The following is a 15,273-nucleotide window of genomic DNA, read 5'->3' on the forward strand; positions in this document are numbered from 1 at the left end:
GTCGTGTCTCTAATGAGAGATAGGCTGTAATGACCTTACAGATCGGGGTGGCGTTTTTCGGGCGGACAGATAATATCTGAATGTTTAGAGTCCCCATAACCACAGGGATTTGTCTGGACCTATTCTGTCAGCCGGTATTTACTTTTGATTTCCTACAACATCATGGGGTAGCAGCGTGTGGGGCCGTTTGTATATGCGCTGATTACAAATAACATATGTTTTAAAAAAACGCAGAAGTTTGTCTAGACAAGATATATTTTGACTGGGTTGTTTGAATTTTAACCCCCCCCCCCCCCCCCACATATCCTTGGGGGTGAGACAAATACATATTTGAAAGGCATGTGTGGTAAATGAATCGAAAGTGCCCATTTGAAGAGAAGCACATGTTTTTGGTTTCAAATGACCCATGCAGAGACACACACTCCTCCCTTTTTGTTTTTGAAACACACACACTCACACTCGCACGCATACCGCACACGTCTTTTCAGAAATTATGGTTATAGAGCGAAAAGACAGAACACCTTCGTTAAAGGTGAGATACCTCTTTAAAACCATTTATTTAATTCATAATATTTAGTACAGACCTTTTTAAATCATCTTATAATTAATCCAAAACTATTTTACTGCGCAATATTGACACATACACAGATGTTTTATGTATAAACATACATACAGTTGTACATCATTGCCAGACAGTACTAAACTTTTAATAACCTTTAACGTTGTAGGAAAGACTGTATTCGTAAAAAATAAGACATCGTTTTTTTTAAGACCTTGCATTTCTCCCCGACAGACCGGGGCGAGAGAGAAAACGAGAGATTCCCGTTTGTTAAAGGGTGAGATACGATTTTAAATTCCTTTATTTCATTCTAAATCTTTAAGTACATACAGTTTAAAACATGTTATAATTAATTAAACATTTTTACTATTCATTTATTACAGATAGAGGGCCTGGTTAGCCCTGACCGGCATCCTTCTCCAATTCACCCACGTCAAGAAGGGCTCTCTTGCTCGCAGGATAGTCAAGGCTCCATAAGTTTTCACTCCAGGGATAGATCAAACGTCTGGCATGTATGTCCTGGGTATGTCTAAAGGATAGACGTGGTCAGCGCTTAGACAGAGGAAGGTCGGTGAGGAAATCCACCGACAGATGTGACCAAGGCCATTGTGGAACGGGGAGGGGCTATAACTTCCCTCTAGGCAGGTGTCTAGGAGCCTTATCTGAGCGCACACCGAAGAGGAGGAGACATAAAACCTCACGTCCCTTGCTAAAGTGGGCCACCATTACTTCCCCCTAAGACCCTGCACTGTCCTCCCAATCCCCGGATGACCCGAAGAGGGTAGTGTATGGGCCCACTGGATCAATTTGTCAGGAACACCAAGCGGCACGTACTTACGACCCGCTGGACACTGTGGGGGAGCGCGGGTTCCAACCGTGATGCCTGCTCGATGTATGCGTCCACCTCCCATACCACCGGTGCCACCAGACATGACGCTGGAAGTATGGGACTAGGATCGATGGACTGCTCCTCGGTGTCATAGAGACGGGACAGCGCGTCGGCCTTAGTGTTAAGGGGACCTGCTCTATAGGAGATGGTGAACCTAAATCTGGTGAAAAACATGGCCCACCTTGCTTTACGAGGATTCAGTCTCCTCGCTGCCCGGATGTACTCCAGATTACGGTGGTCAGTCCAGATGAGGAAAGGGTGTTTAGCCCTCTCAAGCCAATGTCTCCACACCTTCAGAGCTTTTACCACAGCCAGCAACTCCTGATCCCCCACGTCATAGTTTTGCTCCGACCGGACCAAGCTTCCTCAAAAAAAAGCGCAGGGGCGGAGCTTCAGTGGCGTGCCCGAGCACTGTGATAGCACGGCTCCAACCCCAGCCTCGGACGCGTCTACCTCCACTATGAACGCCAAAGAGGGGTCCAGATGAGCCAATACGGGAGCATCGGTAAACTGCGCCTTCAGATGACTAAAAGCCTCCGCTGGCCACCGCAAACGCACCGGCCCCCCCTTCAGCAGTGAGGTAATGGGAGCAGCCACCTGGCCAAAACCCTGGATAAACCTCGGGTAGTAATTGGCTAACTTTAAAAACCACTGCACCTCCTTTACCGTGGTCGGAGTAGGCCAATTACGCATGGCTGCACCGCGGTTACACTCCATCACCACCCCAGATGTGGAAATGCGATACCCCAGGAAGGAAATGGCTTGTTTGGAGAACACACATTTCTCAGCCTTGACGTACAGGTCATGCTCCACCAGTCGCCAAAGTACCTTGCACACCAGAGACACATGCACAGCGGGTGTGGCAGAATAGATCAGAATGTCATCGATATACACCACCACACGGTGCCTGTGCAGGTCCCTGAGAATCTCATCTACGAAGGATTGAAAGACGGCTGGAGCATTCTTCAACCCCTACGGCATGACGAGGTACTCATAATGGCCAGATGTGGTACTAAACGCTGTCTTCCACTCATCTCCCTCCCGGATATGCACCAAGTTATACGCGCTCCTGAGATCCAGTTTTGTGAAAAAGCGCGCTCCGTGAAATGATTCCATCGCCGTAGCGATGAGAGGTAGTGGGTAGACCTCGATAATCAATGCACGGACGCAGACCTCCCTCCTTCTTTTTCACAAAGAATAAACTCGTGGAGACTGGTGACGTGGAGGGCCGAATGTACCTCTGTCCCAGAGATTCAGTGACATAGCCACTGTCACCTCCTATGACAGTTGGTACACAAGACTCCTGGGAAATGCTGCGTTTACCTGGAGGTTTATCGCGCAATCCCCTCGTCGATGAGGTGGTAATTGGGAAGCCCTGTTTTTACAGAAGGCGATAGCCAAATCGGCATATTCTGAGGGAATGCACACAGTGGAAACCTGGTCTGGACTCTCCACCGTCATTGCACCGATGGAAACTCCTATACACTTACTTGAACACTCCTCTGACCACCCCTTTAGAGCCCCCTGTTTCCTTGCAATCTGAGGATTTTGAATAGCCAACCAGGGAATCCCCAGCACCACTGGAAACTCAGGCGAATCAATAAGGAAGAGACTAATCCGCTCCTTATGACCCCCCTGCTGTACCATGTCCAGTGGAACCGTGGCCTCCCTGACCAGCCCTGACCCTAACGGTCGGCTATCTAGGGAGTGTATGGGGAAGGGCAACAGCGGAACCCCTAATCTAAGAGCGAGTCCGCAATCCATAAAACTCCCAGCTGCACCTGAATTGACTAGCGCCTTATGCTGGATAGGGGGGGACAACTCAGGAAAAGAGATTAGTATGAGCATGTGACCAACAGGGAGCTCTGGGTGAGTCTGGTGCTGACTCACCTGGGGTGTCCGAGAAGTGCTCTGCCTGCACTCTCGACTCCCAGACGAGCTCCTCCAGCACCGATCGGCAGTGTGCCCTCTCCGACCACAACTGGTACAGGAGGAGACTCCTCCTCTGGTTCCCCTAGATGCGGCCCCCCTAACTCCATGGGTGTTGGAGGGGCGGAACAAACAGAACCCGCTCTGGATGCCCGCGGGCAGCTAGCAGGTTGTCCAGTTGGATCGACATGTCGATGAGCTCGTCCAGGGTGAGGGTGGCGTCCCGAGAAGCTAGCTCCCTGCGGAAGTCCTCCCGGAGGCTACACCGGTAGTGGTCCATCAGGGCCCTGTCGTTCCACCCCGCTCCAGCGGCCAGGGTCCGAAACTCCAGCGCGAAGTCCTGCGCGCTCCCCATCTCCTGCCTAAGATGGGACAGCCGTTCATTGCTCTTGTTCTTGGCAAAAGCAAGTCTTTTCTTCTTATTGGTGTCCTTTATTAGTGGTTTATTTGCAGCAACTCGACCATTAAGACCTGATTCAAAGTTTGGACACACCTACTCATTCCAGTTTTTTTTAAATGTGTACTATTTTCTACATTCTAGAATAATAGTGAAGACATAAAACTATGAAATAACATATGGAATAATGTGTTAACCAAAAAAGTCAACATATTTGTTCAAATTATTATACAAAATTCTTGCCACCAACAGAATGATATACAGTGCATTCGGAAAGTATTCAGACCCCTTGACTTTTTCCACATGTTTCGTTACAGCCTTATTCTAAAATGTATTAAATCCTTTTTTTCCTTCATCATACATTTTTGAAAATGTATAAAAAATACAAAACTGAAACATCACATTTACATAAGTATTCAGACCCTTAACTCACTACTTTGTTGAAGCCCCTTTGGCAGCTATTACAGCCATGAGACTTCTTGGGTATTTATTTTACCATGCAAATCAGTTAAGAACTAATGATTATTTTCAATGACGGCCTAGGAACAGTAGGTTAACTGCCTGTTTGGGGGCAGAACGACAGATTTATGCCTTGTCAGCTTGGGGATTTGAACTTGCAACCTTTCGGTTACTAGTCCAACGCTCTAACCACTAGGCTACCCTGCCGTATGACACTACTATTCTTCTCTGCACATCCTCTTAATTAATCTCTGTCAGGTTTGATGGGGAACGTCGCTGCACAGCTATTTTCAGGTCTCTCCTGAGATGTTCGATCAGCTTCAAGTCCAGGCCCTGCCTGTGCCACTCAGGTGGCAGAGACTTGTCCTGAAGCCACTCCTGCATTGTCTTGGCTGTGTGCTTAGGGTAGTTGTTCTATTGGAATGTTAAACTTTGCCCCAGTTTGAGGCCCTGAGCGCTCTGGAGCAGGTTTTCGTCAAAGATCTCTCTGTACTTTGCTCTGTTAATCTTTTCCTCGATCCTGACTAGTCTCCCAGTCCATGCTGCTGAAAAACATCCCCACAGCATGATGCTGCCACCACCATGCTTCACCATAGGGATGGTGCCAGGTCCTCCAGACGTGACGCTTGGCATTCAGACCAATGAGTTCAATCTTGGTTTAATCAGACCAGAGAATCTTGTTTCTCATCAATCAATCAATCACATTGATTTATAAAGCTTCTTTTTTTTTTACATCAGCTGATGTCACAAAGTGCTATACAGGAACCCAGCCTAAAACCCCAAATAGCAAGCAATGCAGATGTAGAAGTATGGTGTCTAGGAAAACTCCCTAGAAAGGCAGGAACCTAGGAAGAAACCTAGAGAGGAACCAGGCTCTGAGGGGTGGCCAGTCCTCCTCTGGCTGTGTCAAGTGGAGGTTATAACAGTAAATGGCCAAGATGTTCAAACGTTCATAGATGACCAGCAGGGTCAAATAATAACAATCACAGTGGTTGTAGAGGGTCTAAACAGGTCTGATCCTCAGGAGTAAATGTCAGTTGGCTTTTCATAGCCGAGTATTCAGAGTTCGAGACAGCATGTGAAAAGAGAGAAAGAGTCGAAAACTGCAGGTCCGGGAATAGGTGTCACGTCCGGTGAACAGGTCAGGGTTCTATAGCTGCAGGCAGAACAGTTGAAACTGGAGCAGCAGCACAACCAGGTGGACTAGGGACAGCAAGGATTGATCAGGCAAGGTAGTTCTGAGGTATGGTCCTAGGTGCTCAGGTCCTCTCGAAGGGGAGGGAGAGAAAATAATAGAAAGCATAATTAATCACACAGGATACCGGATAAGACAGGAGAATTACACCAGACATAACAGACTGACCCTAGCCCACATAAACTATTGCAGCATAGATACTGGAGACTGAGACATTAGGGGTCGGGAGACACTGTGGCCCCATCCGACGATACCCTCCGACAGGACCAACCAGGCAGGATATAACCCCACCCACTTTGCCAAAGCACAGGTTCAGCTTGAAGGTTTAGAGGTCTTGACTATTTTCATGAATGTGTCAAGAAATATAGGATTAAAAAACTTAAGTGTCTCCATTTATCCTAGGTCCTGGCAGTGTTGTGCAGACCCAGGACAACTGAGCTTTGGAGAAATATGCACATTCTAAGAGGAGGTTAACCGATTTTTGTACTCCTACCCTAGGAGGGAGTCTGGAAGGGCATCTAGGATTCTCTGGGTTGTCCAATAATTTATTACACTGCTTTTGATGATCCTTGGTTGTGGTATAAGCAGTTTATTTGTTGCAATTGCAAACATAATAAGATGGTGGTCCTGTAGTCCAGGATAAGGAAAAACGTTAAGATCCACAATATTTATTCCACAGGACAAAACAAGGTCCAGAGTATTCCTGTGGCAGTGAGTAGGTCCGGAGACATGTTGGACAAAACCCACTGAGTCGATGATGGCTCTGAAATATGAAAGTCACCAAAAATGTGAATATTATCTGCCATGACTACAAGGTCCGATAGGAATTCATGGAACTCATTGAGAAATGCTGCATACGGCCCAGGATGCATATAAACAGTATCTATAAAAATTGAGGCTGCGTACATTTCATGACTAGAACATTATAAGACGAAAACAGTCATTTTTTTGGGGGGGGGGGGGGGGGGGGGGTAAATTGACATTTGCTATCGTGATTGTCAGCAACACCTACGCCTATGTGGGATGAGCGGGCGATATGGTCACTTGTGTAACCAGGAGGAGAGGCCTCAATTAACACAGTAAATTCATCTGGCTTAAGCCATGTTTCAGTCAGGCCAATCACATCAAAAGTATGATCAGTGATTAGTTAATTGACTATGGAAGTGAGGGATCTAACATTAAGTAGCCCTATTTTGAGATGTTAGATATCACAGGTCTTTATTCCAGTGAGATTGCTATAGCAAACACTGCCATGTTTTGTTTTTCACAACCTACTGTAGATCGAGTCACAGACACGGTCTTAATGGTGATAGCTGAGCTGACTACACTGACTATGCTAGTGGCAGACTCCACTAAGCTGGCAGGCTGGCTGACAGCCTGCTGCCTGGCCTGCACCCTATCTCATTGTGGAGCTAGAGGAGAGAGAGCTCTTTCTTTGTTGATAGAAAAGATGAGAGCACCCCTCCTGCTAGGATGGAGTCTGCCACTCCTCAGCAGGCCAGGCTTGGTCCTGTTTGTGGATGAGTCCCAGAAAGAGGGCCACTTATTTACAAATTCTGTCTTTTGGGAGGGGCAGAAAACATTTTTCAACCAGTGATTGAGTCGTGAGGCCTAGAAGGCCAACATCCCAGAGTCGCCTCTTCACTGTTGATGTTGAGACTGGAGTTTTGCGGATACTATTTAATGAAGCTGTCAGTTGAGGACTTGTGAGGCGTCTGTTTCTCAAACTACACACACTAATGTACTTGTCCTCTTGCTCAGTTGTGCACCGAGGCCTCCCACCCTCTTTCTATTCTGGTTAGAGCCAGTTTGCCCTGTTTTGTGAAGGGAGTAGTATACATCGTTGTACGAGATCTTCAGTTTCTTGTCAATTTCGTGCATGGAATAGCCTTTATTCCTCAGTACAAGAATAGACTGACAAGTTTCAGAAGAAAGTTATTTGTTTCTGGCCATTTTGAGCCTGTAATGGAACCCACAAATGCTGATGCTCCAGACACTCAACTAGTCTAAAGAAGGCCAGTTTTATTGCTTCTTTAATCAGGACAACAGTTTTGAGCTGTGCTAACATAATTGCAAAAGGGTTTTCTAATGATCAATTAGCCTTTTAAAGTGATACACTTGGATTAGCTAACACAACGTGCCATTGGAACACAGGAGCAATGGTTGCTGATAATGGCCTCCGTACGCCTATGTAGATATTCCTTAAAAAATTTAGTCATTTACAACGTTAACAATGTCTACACTATTTCTGATCAATTTGATGTTATTTTGATGGACATAAAATTAGCTTTTCTTTCAAAAACAAATCAAATCAAAGTTTATTTGTCACGTGCGACAAATACAACAGGTGTAGACCTTACAGTGAAATGCTTACTTACAGGCTCTAACCAATAGTGCAAAAAAGGTGTTAGGTGAACAGTAGGTAAGTAAAGAAATTAAACAACAGGCTATATGCAGTAGCGAAGCTATAGAAGTAGCGAGGCTACATACAGACACCGGCTAGTCAGGCTGATTGAGGTAGTATGTACATGTAGATATGGTTAAAGTGACTATGCATATATGATGAACAGAGAGTAGCAGTGGCGTAAAAGACGGATTGGTGGGTGGCGGGTCACATTGCAGCCCGGTTAGCCAATGTGCGGGAGCACTGGTTGGACGGCCCAATTGAGGTAGTATGTACATGAATGTATAGTTAAAGTGACTATGCATATATGATAAACAGAGAGTAGCAGCAGCGTAAAAAGAGGGTTTGGGAGGGTGGGGGCACAGAATGCAAATAGTCCGGGTAGCCATTGATTACCTGCTCAGGAGTCTTGGGGGTAAAAACTGTTGAGAAGCCTTTTTGTCCTAGACTTGGCACTCTGGTGCCTCTTGCCATGCAGTAGGAGAGAGAACAAGGACATTTCTAGGTGACCCCATACTTTTGTATTTAAATAAGGTATTTCTGCTTTGTATTTTTGAGACATTTGCAAAATGTATTATGGGGTATTGTCATTATGGGGTATTGTGTGTAGATTGATACATTTAAAAAAAAAACTATTTTAGAATAAGGCTATAATGTAATAAAATGTGGAAAAGTCAAGGGGTCTGAATACTTTCTGAATGCACTGCATATATGGGGCATATAACAACCTCAGCTCTATAGATGTTTTTCTGCAAAGAGACATAATCAGTAGATAATTTCTTTTGGTATTGTCCCTATTTAACTTGTTTCTGGTCAAAGGTTCAGGAATGGTTAAAAAATCACAACATTCACGTAAAATTAACCTATCAATTAGCAGTGTTGGAGCGATTTGGAAAGCCTGTGTCAATCAATCAATATTATATTAATACTCATAGGAAAGGTTTTCATCTTCAGCTCACAATCTATGGATACTATGCGTTTAGAAAGGTTCAAAATGTATGTAAAACATGACAGCACAATTGGGAAATATATGGCACATGGAAACCAAATGAGGGTGGTCTATTGTGATAGGTGGGATGGGCTGAGAGTGTCTGAGGGGTGGCATTATTAAAGAGTTTATCTTCGGTAATGTATTAATTGTTATGTTATTGCTGTATGTAAAAGTACCATGTATGTAAAATGTGTTTGTAAAATGTATGTGTATGTAGCATAAAATCTGTAAAAACAAAAAAATATGTGTCCTCTGAAGACAAGCAGTGGTGGATGGGTAAAAAATACTATATATATTATATTTATTTATAAAAAAAAGATATGTATTTATATATATTTCCTCAGAATCCACTGATTCGGTCACTCATCTGTAGAATGTTTTTTGCATTTCCCCTGCATGCTTGCATTCTGTTCGTTCAGTTTTCCAAATATGTCTGTTGCACAGGCAAAGAGAAGCATTTTCTTTTCACAACACAGAAAGTCAACAAAGTCCGTATGTGAATGACAACAGCTCAACTCCCCTCCAAAACCATCAAGCATTGGTGTGAAATAAAACATTGTCATGCTCTGATCCCCTCTATCCACATAGTTTTGCAAACAGGCATCCACACAGTGGATGTGGTTTGATGTACTTTACAATCGAAGATACAGTGCCTTGCGAAAGTATTCGCCCCCCTTGAACTTTGCAACCTTTTGCCACATTTCAGGCTTGAAACATAAAGATATAAAACTGTATTCTTTTGTGAAGAATCAACAACAAGTGGGACACAATCATGAAGTGGAACGACATTTATTGGATATTTCAAACTTTTTTAACAAATCAAAATCTGAAAAATTGGGCGTGCAAAATTATTCAGCCCCTTTACTTTCAGTGCAGCAAACTCTCTCCAGAAGTTCAGTGAGGATCTCTGAATGATCCAATGTTGACCTAAATGACTAATGATGATAAATACAATCCACCTGTGTGTAATCAAGTCTCCGTATAAATGCATCTGCACTGTGATAGTCTCAGAGGTCCGTTAAAAGTGCAGAGAGCATCATGAAGAACAAGGAACACGCCAGGCAGGTCCGAGATACTGTTGTGAAGAAGTTTAAAGCCGGATTTGGATACAAAAAGATTTCCCAAGCTTTAAACATCCCAAGGAGCACTGTGCAAGTGATAATATTGAAATTGAAGGAGTATCAGACCACTTTCAGCTCATACAAGGAGAAGACTGATCAGAGATGCAGCCAAGAGGCCCATGATCACTCTGGATGAACTGCAGAGATCTACAGCTGAGGTGGGAGACTCTGTCCATAGGACAACAATCAGTCGTATATTGCACAAATCTGGCCTTTATGGAAGAGTGGCAAGAAGAAAGCCATTTTTTAAAGATATCCATAAAAAGTGCCGTTTAAAGTTTGCCACAAGCCACCTGGGAGACACACCAAACATGTGGAAGAAGGTGCTCTGGTCAGATGAAACCAAAATTGAACTTTTTGGCAACAATGCAAAACATTATGTTTGGCGTAAAAGCAACACAGCTGAACACACCATCCCCACTGTCAAACATGGTGGTGGCAGCATCATGGTTTGGGCCTGCTTTTCTTCAGCAGGGACAGGGAAGATGGTTAAAATTGATGGGAAGATGGATGGAGCCAAATACAGGACCATTCTGGAAGAAAACCTGATGGAGTCTGCAAAAGACCTGAGACTGGGACGGAGATTTGTCTTCCAACAAGACAATGATCCAAAACATAAAGCAAAATCTACAATGGAATGGTTCAAAAATAAACATATCCAAGTGTTGGAATGGCCAAGTCAAAGTCCAGACCTGAATCCAATCGAGAATCTGTGGAAAGAACTGAAAACTGCTGTTCACAAATGCTCTCCATCCAACCTCACTGAGCTCGAGCTGTTTTGCAAGGAGGAATGGGAAAAAATGTCAGTCTCTCGATGTGCAAAACTGATAGAGACATACCCCAAGCGACTTACAGTTGTAATCGCAGCAAAAGGTGGCGCTACAAAGTATTAACTTAAGGGGGCTGAATAATTTTGCACGCCCAATTTTTCAGTTTTTGATTTGTTAAAAAAGTTTGAAATATCCAATAAATGTCGTTCCACTTCATGATTGTGTCCCACTTGTTGTTGATTCTGCACAAGAAAATACAGTTTTATATCTTTATGTTTGAAGCCTGAAATGTGGCAAAAGGTCGCAAAGTTCAAGGGGGCCGAATACTTTCGCAAGGCACTGCACATGCTGCAGTTTATCTCAGAGTTCTGTGCTCAGCTATTTTGCTGTCAGTTGCTCTCGGTGTATCAGACAATGCGTTCATACGGAAGAGGGAGACACATTCATTTATTTTTATTTGACCTTTATTTATACAGGTTTTTCTCATTGAGATAACATCTCTTTTCCAAGACCTGGTCCAATAGCAGCAGGGGGAACAGCGTTTCAAACAAAACAACATCATATCTAGAGTGCAGAAGCCTGCCCGCCATAGATGGAGCCCCATCTGTGCAAAAGCCCACCATTCGATCCCATGGAATCTTTTTCTTCAGATTCCATGGGATCTGTGTTAAGTGTGACGCACACTGAACACCCCTGGGATATTTCATCCTCAGGAATCGTGAGACAGAACAATATGTTCTCGTGAATAGCATTCCCTGACATGTATATTGAACAAAAGTCAATACATAGGCATATCGGTCCTCACAGCTAACGTCTAGTTGGAGAGCATAAACTGGGAAGTTTTTGAGTCGTTCAGTCAGAGTCACTTCTTGATTGCTAGCAATAGCATAAATGATTTGTTTAACAGTGTTATCTGACAAAGGTATTAATGTGAGAACGCCACACAGTACCTGCCTGAATGCATAGTGCCAACTGTACATTTTGGTGGAAGAATAATGGTCTTGGGCAGTTTTTCATGGTTCGGGCTATGCCTCTTAGTTCCAGTGAAGGGAAATCTTTATTCAACAGCATACAATTACATTCTGGACTATTCTGTGCTTTCAACTTTGTGGCAACAGTTTGGGGAAGGACCTTTCCTGTTAAGCATGACAATTCCACCGTGCACAAAGCGAGATCCTTAAAAAAATATTTTGTCAAGATCGGTTTGGAAGAACTTGACTGACCTGCACAGAGCCCTTACCTCAACCCCATCGAACACCTTTGGGAAGAATTGGAACGTCAACTGCGGGCCGGGCCTAATCACCCAACATCATTGCCCGATCTCACTAATGCTCTTGTGGCTGAATGGAAGCAAGTCCCCACAGCAATGTTCCAACATCTAGTGGAAAGCATTCCCAGAAGAGTGGAGGCTGTTATAGCAAACAGGGAACCAACTCCATATTGATTTCCATGATTTTGGAATGAGATGTTCGACAAGCAGGTGTACACATACTTTTGGTCATGTAGTGTATGTTTGTGCATACAGCACATTCAGAAAATATTCAGACCCAAAATGTTGAAAAAGTTAAATGGATTATTTTTTAAATTGTTTTTCTCCTCATCAATTTACATACAATACCCCATATTGACAAAACAAAAACAGGTTTTTAGAAATGTTGGCAAATGTATAAAAAGAAAAACAAAATATCACATTTACATAAGTATTCAGACCCTTTACTCAATACATTGTTGAAGCACCTTTGGCAGTGATTACAAACTCAAATCTTCTTGGGTATGACGCCAAGAGCTTCGCACATCTGTATTTGGGGAGTTTCTCCCATTCTACTCTGCAGATCCTCTCAAGCACTGTCAGGTTGGATAGGGTGCATCGCTGCATAGCTATTTTCAGGTCTCTCCAGAGATGTTCGATCGGGTTCAAGTCCGGGCTCTGGCTTGGCCACTCGACAATCAAAGACTTGTCCCAAAGCCACTCCTGCGTTGTCTTGTCTGTGTTCTTAGGGTCATTGTCCTGTAGGAAAGTGAACCTTTGCCCCGGTCTGTGGTCCTGAGCGCACCGTAGGAATGGCATCAGGTTTCCTACAGACGTGACGCTTGGCAGTTCAATCTTGGTTTAATCAGACCAGAGAATCTTGTTTCTCATGGTCTCAGAGTCCTTTAGGTGCTTTTGGCAAACTCCAAGTTGGCTGTCATGTGCCTTTCACTGAGGAGTGGCTTCCGACAAGCCACTCTATCATAATGGCCTGATTTGGTGGAGTGCTGCAGAGATGGTTGTCCTGCTGGACCATTCTCCTATCTCCACAGAGGATCTCTGGAGCTCTGTTAGAGTGACCATCGGGTTCTTGGTCACCTCCCTGACCAAGGCCCTTCTCGCCCAATTGCTGTTTGGCCGGGCAGACATCTCTAAGAAAAGTATTTGTGGTTCCAAACTTCTTCCATTCAAGATTGATGGAGGCCACTGTGTTCTTGGGGACCTTCAATGCTGCAGAAATGTTTTTGTACCCTTCCCCAGATCTGTGGCTCTACTCAATCCTTTCCCGGAGCTCTACGGCAATTCCTTCGACTTCATGGCTTGGTTTTTGCTCTGACATGCATTAACTGTGGGACCTTATACAGGCACCTGTTTTGAGCCCCCCACTTTTAGGTAAAATACGTGTCACATATCAGTTTGAAAACAATGTAAAAAAATATATGTAATTGAGTTAAGAAAGCCACATACAAACAAAACTCTTTTTTGCATTCTTGAGTTAGGCAGCTCCAAAATGTAGGTGTTTCAGCCTAGCCTAATGCTTTCTGTTGTGGTGGGGCTAGCCAGCAGAAAATACAGAGCATTTGAGACAGTACGTCATCCCCAATTCTATGGTAGAGTTCTAAAATGTTAGCCTTTGGGTTCTTCCATAGAGTTATATTAGAAATGCTAATCCAAGAAGGCTCAATGTCATTGGCCACAGAATGACATCAAATCACATATCTACAGTAGCTTTGATTGGACTGCTCATGCCAACATCATACTTTCAAAATCTTAGCTAGGAAGCTAGCAGTCGTCACCATGAATCAAGTCGACAATCAAATCCTTTTTAATCCTTGTCAAATGAAGAGAAATTATAGATAAAACGTCTTGGTGTTCATCGGGCATTGGACATAAACATTACACAACAAGTTGGAAATCGCAAATTCAACAATTACAGTGCCTTGCGAAAGTATTCGGCCCCCTTGAACTTTGCGACCTTTTTCCACATTTCAGGCTTCAAACATAAAGATATAAAACTGTATTTTTTTGTGAAGAATCAACAACAAGTGTGACACAATCATGAAGTGGAACGACATTTATTGGATATTTCAAACTTTTTTAACAAATCAAAATCTGAAAAATTGGGCGTGCAAAATTATTCAGCCCCTTTACTTTCAGTGCAGCAAACTCTCTCCAGAAGTTCAGTGAGGATCTCTGAATGATCCAATGTTGACCTAAATGACTAATGATGATAAATACAATCCACCTGTGTGTAATCAAGTCTCCGTATAAATGCACCTGCACTGTGATAGTCTCAGAGGTCCGTTAAAAGCGCAGAGAGCATCATGAAGAACAAGGAACACACCAGGCAGGTCCGAGATACTGTTGTGAAGAAGTTTAAAGCCAGATTTGGATACAGAAAGATTTCCCAAGCTTTAAACATCCCAAGGAGCACTGTGCAAGCGATAATATTGAAATGGAAGGAGTATCAGACCACTGCAAATCTACCAAGACTTGGCCGTCCCTCTAAACTTTCAGCTCATACAAGGAGAAGACTGATCAGAGATGCAGCCAAGAGGCCCATGATCACTCTGGATGAACTGCAGAGATCTACAGCTGAGGTGGGAGACTCTGTCCATAGGACAACAATCAGTCGTATATTGCACAAATCTGGCCTTTATGGAAGAGTGGCAAGAAGAAAGCCATTTCTTAAAGATATCCATAAAAAGTGTTGTTTAAAGTTTGCCACAAGCCACCTGGGAGACACACCAAACATGTGGAAGAAGGTGCTCTGGTCAGATGAAACCAAAATTGAACTTTTTGGCAACAATGCAAAACGTTTTGTTTGGCGTAAAAGCAACACAGCTCATCACCCTGAACACACCATCCCCACTGACAAACATGGTGGTGGCAGCATCATGGTTTGGGCTTGCTTTTCTTCAGCAGGGACAGGGAAGATGGTAAAAATTGATGGGAAGATGGATGGAGCCAAATACAGGACCATTCTGGAAGAAAACCTGATGGAGTCTGCAAAAGACCTGAGACTGGGACGGAGATTGGGACCAAAATCTACAATGGAATGGTTCAAAAATAAACATATCCAGGTGTTAGAATGGCCAAGTCAAAGTCCAGACCTGAATCCAATCGAGAATCTGTGGAAAGAACTGAAAACTGCTGTTCACAAATGCTCTCCATCCAACCTCACTGAGCTCGAGCTGTTTTGCAAGGAGGAATGGGAAAAAATGTCAGTCTCTCGATGTGCAAAACTGATAGAGACATACCCCAAGCGACTTACAGCTGTAATCACAGCAAAAGGTGGCGCTACAAAGTA

The sequence above is a fragment of the Oncorhynchus mykiss genome, chromosome 1 (genome assembly GCF_057628025.1).
Source record: "Oncorhynchus mykiss isolate SJ-2025 chromosome 1, ASM5762802v1, whole genome shotgun sequence".
Classification (NCBI taxonomy): Eukaryota; Metazoa; Chordata; class Actinopteri; order Salmoniformes; family Salmonidae; genus Oncorhynchus; species Oncorhynchus mykiss.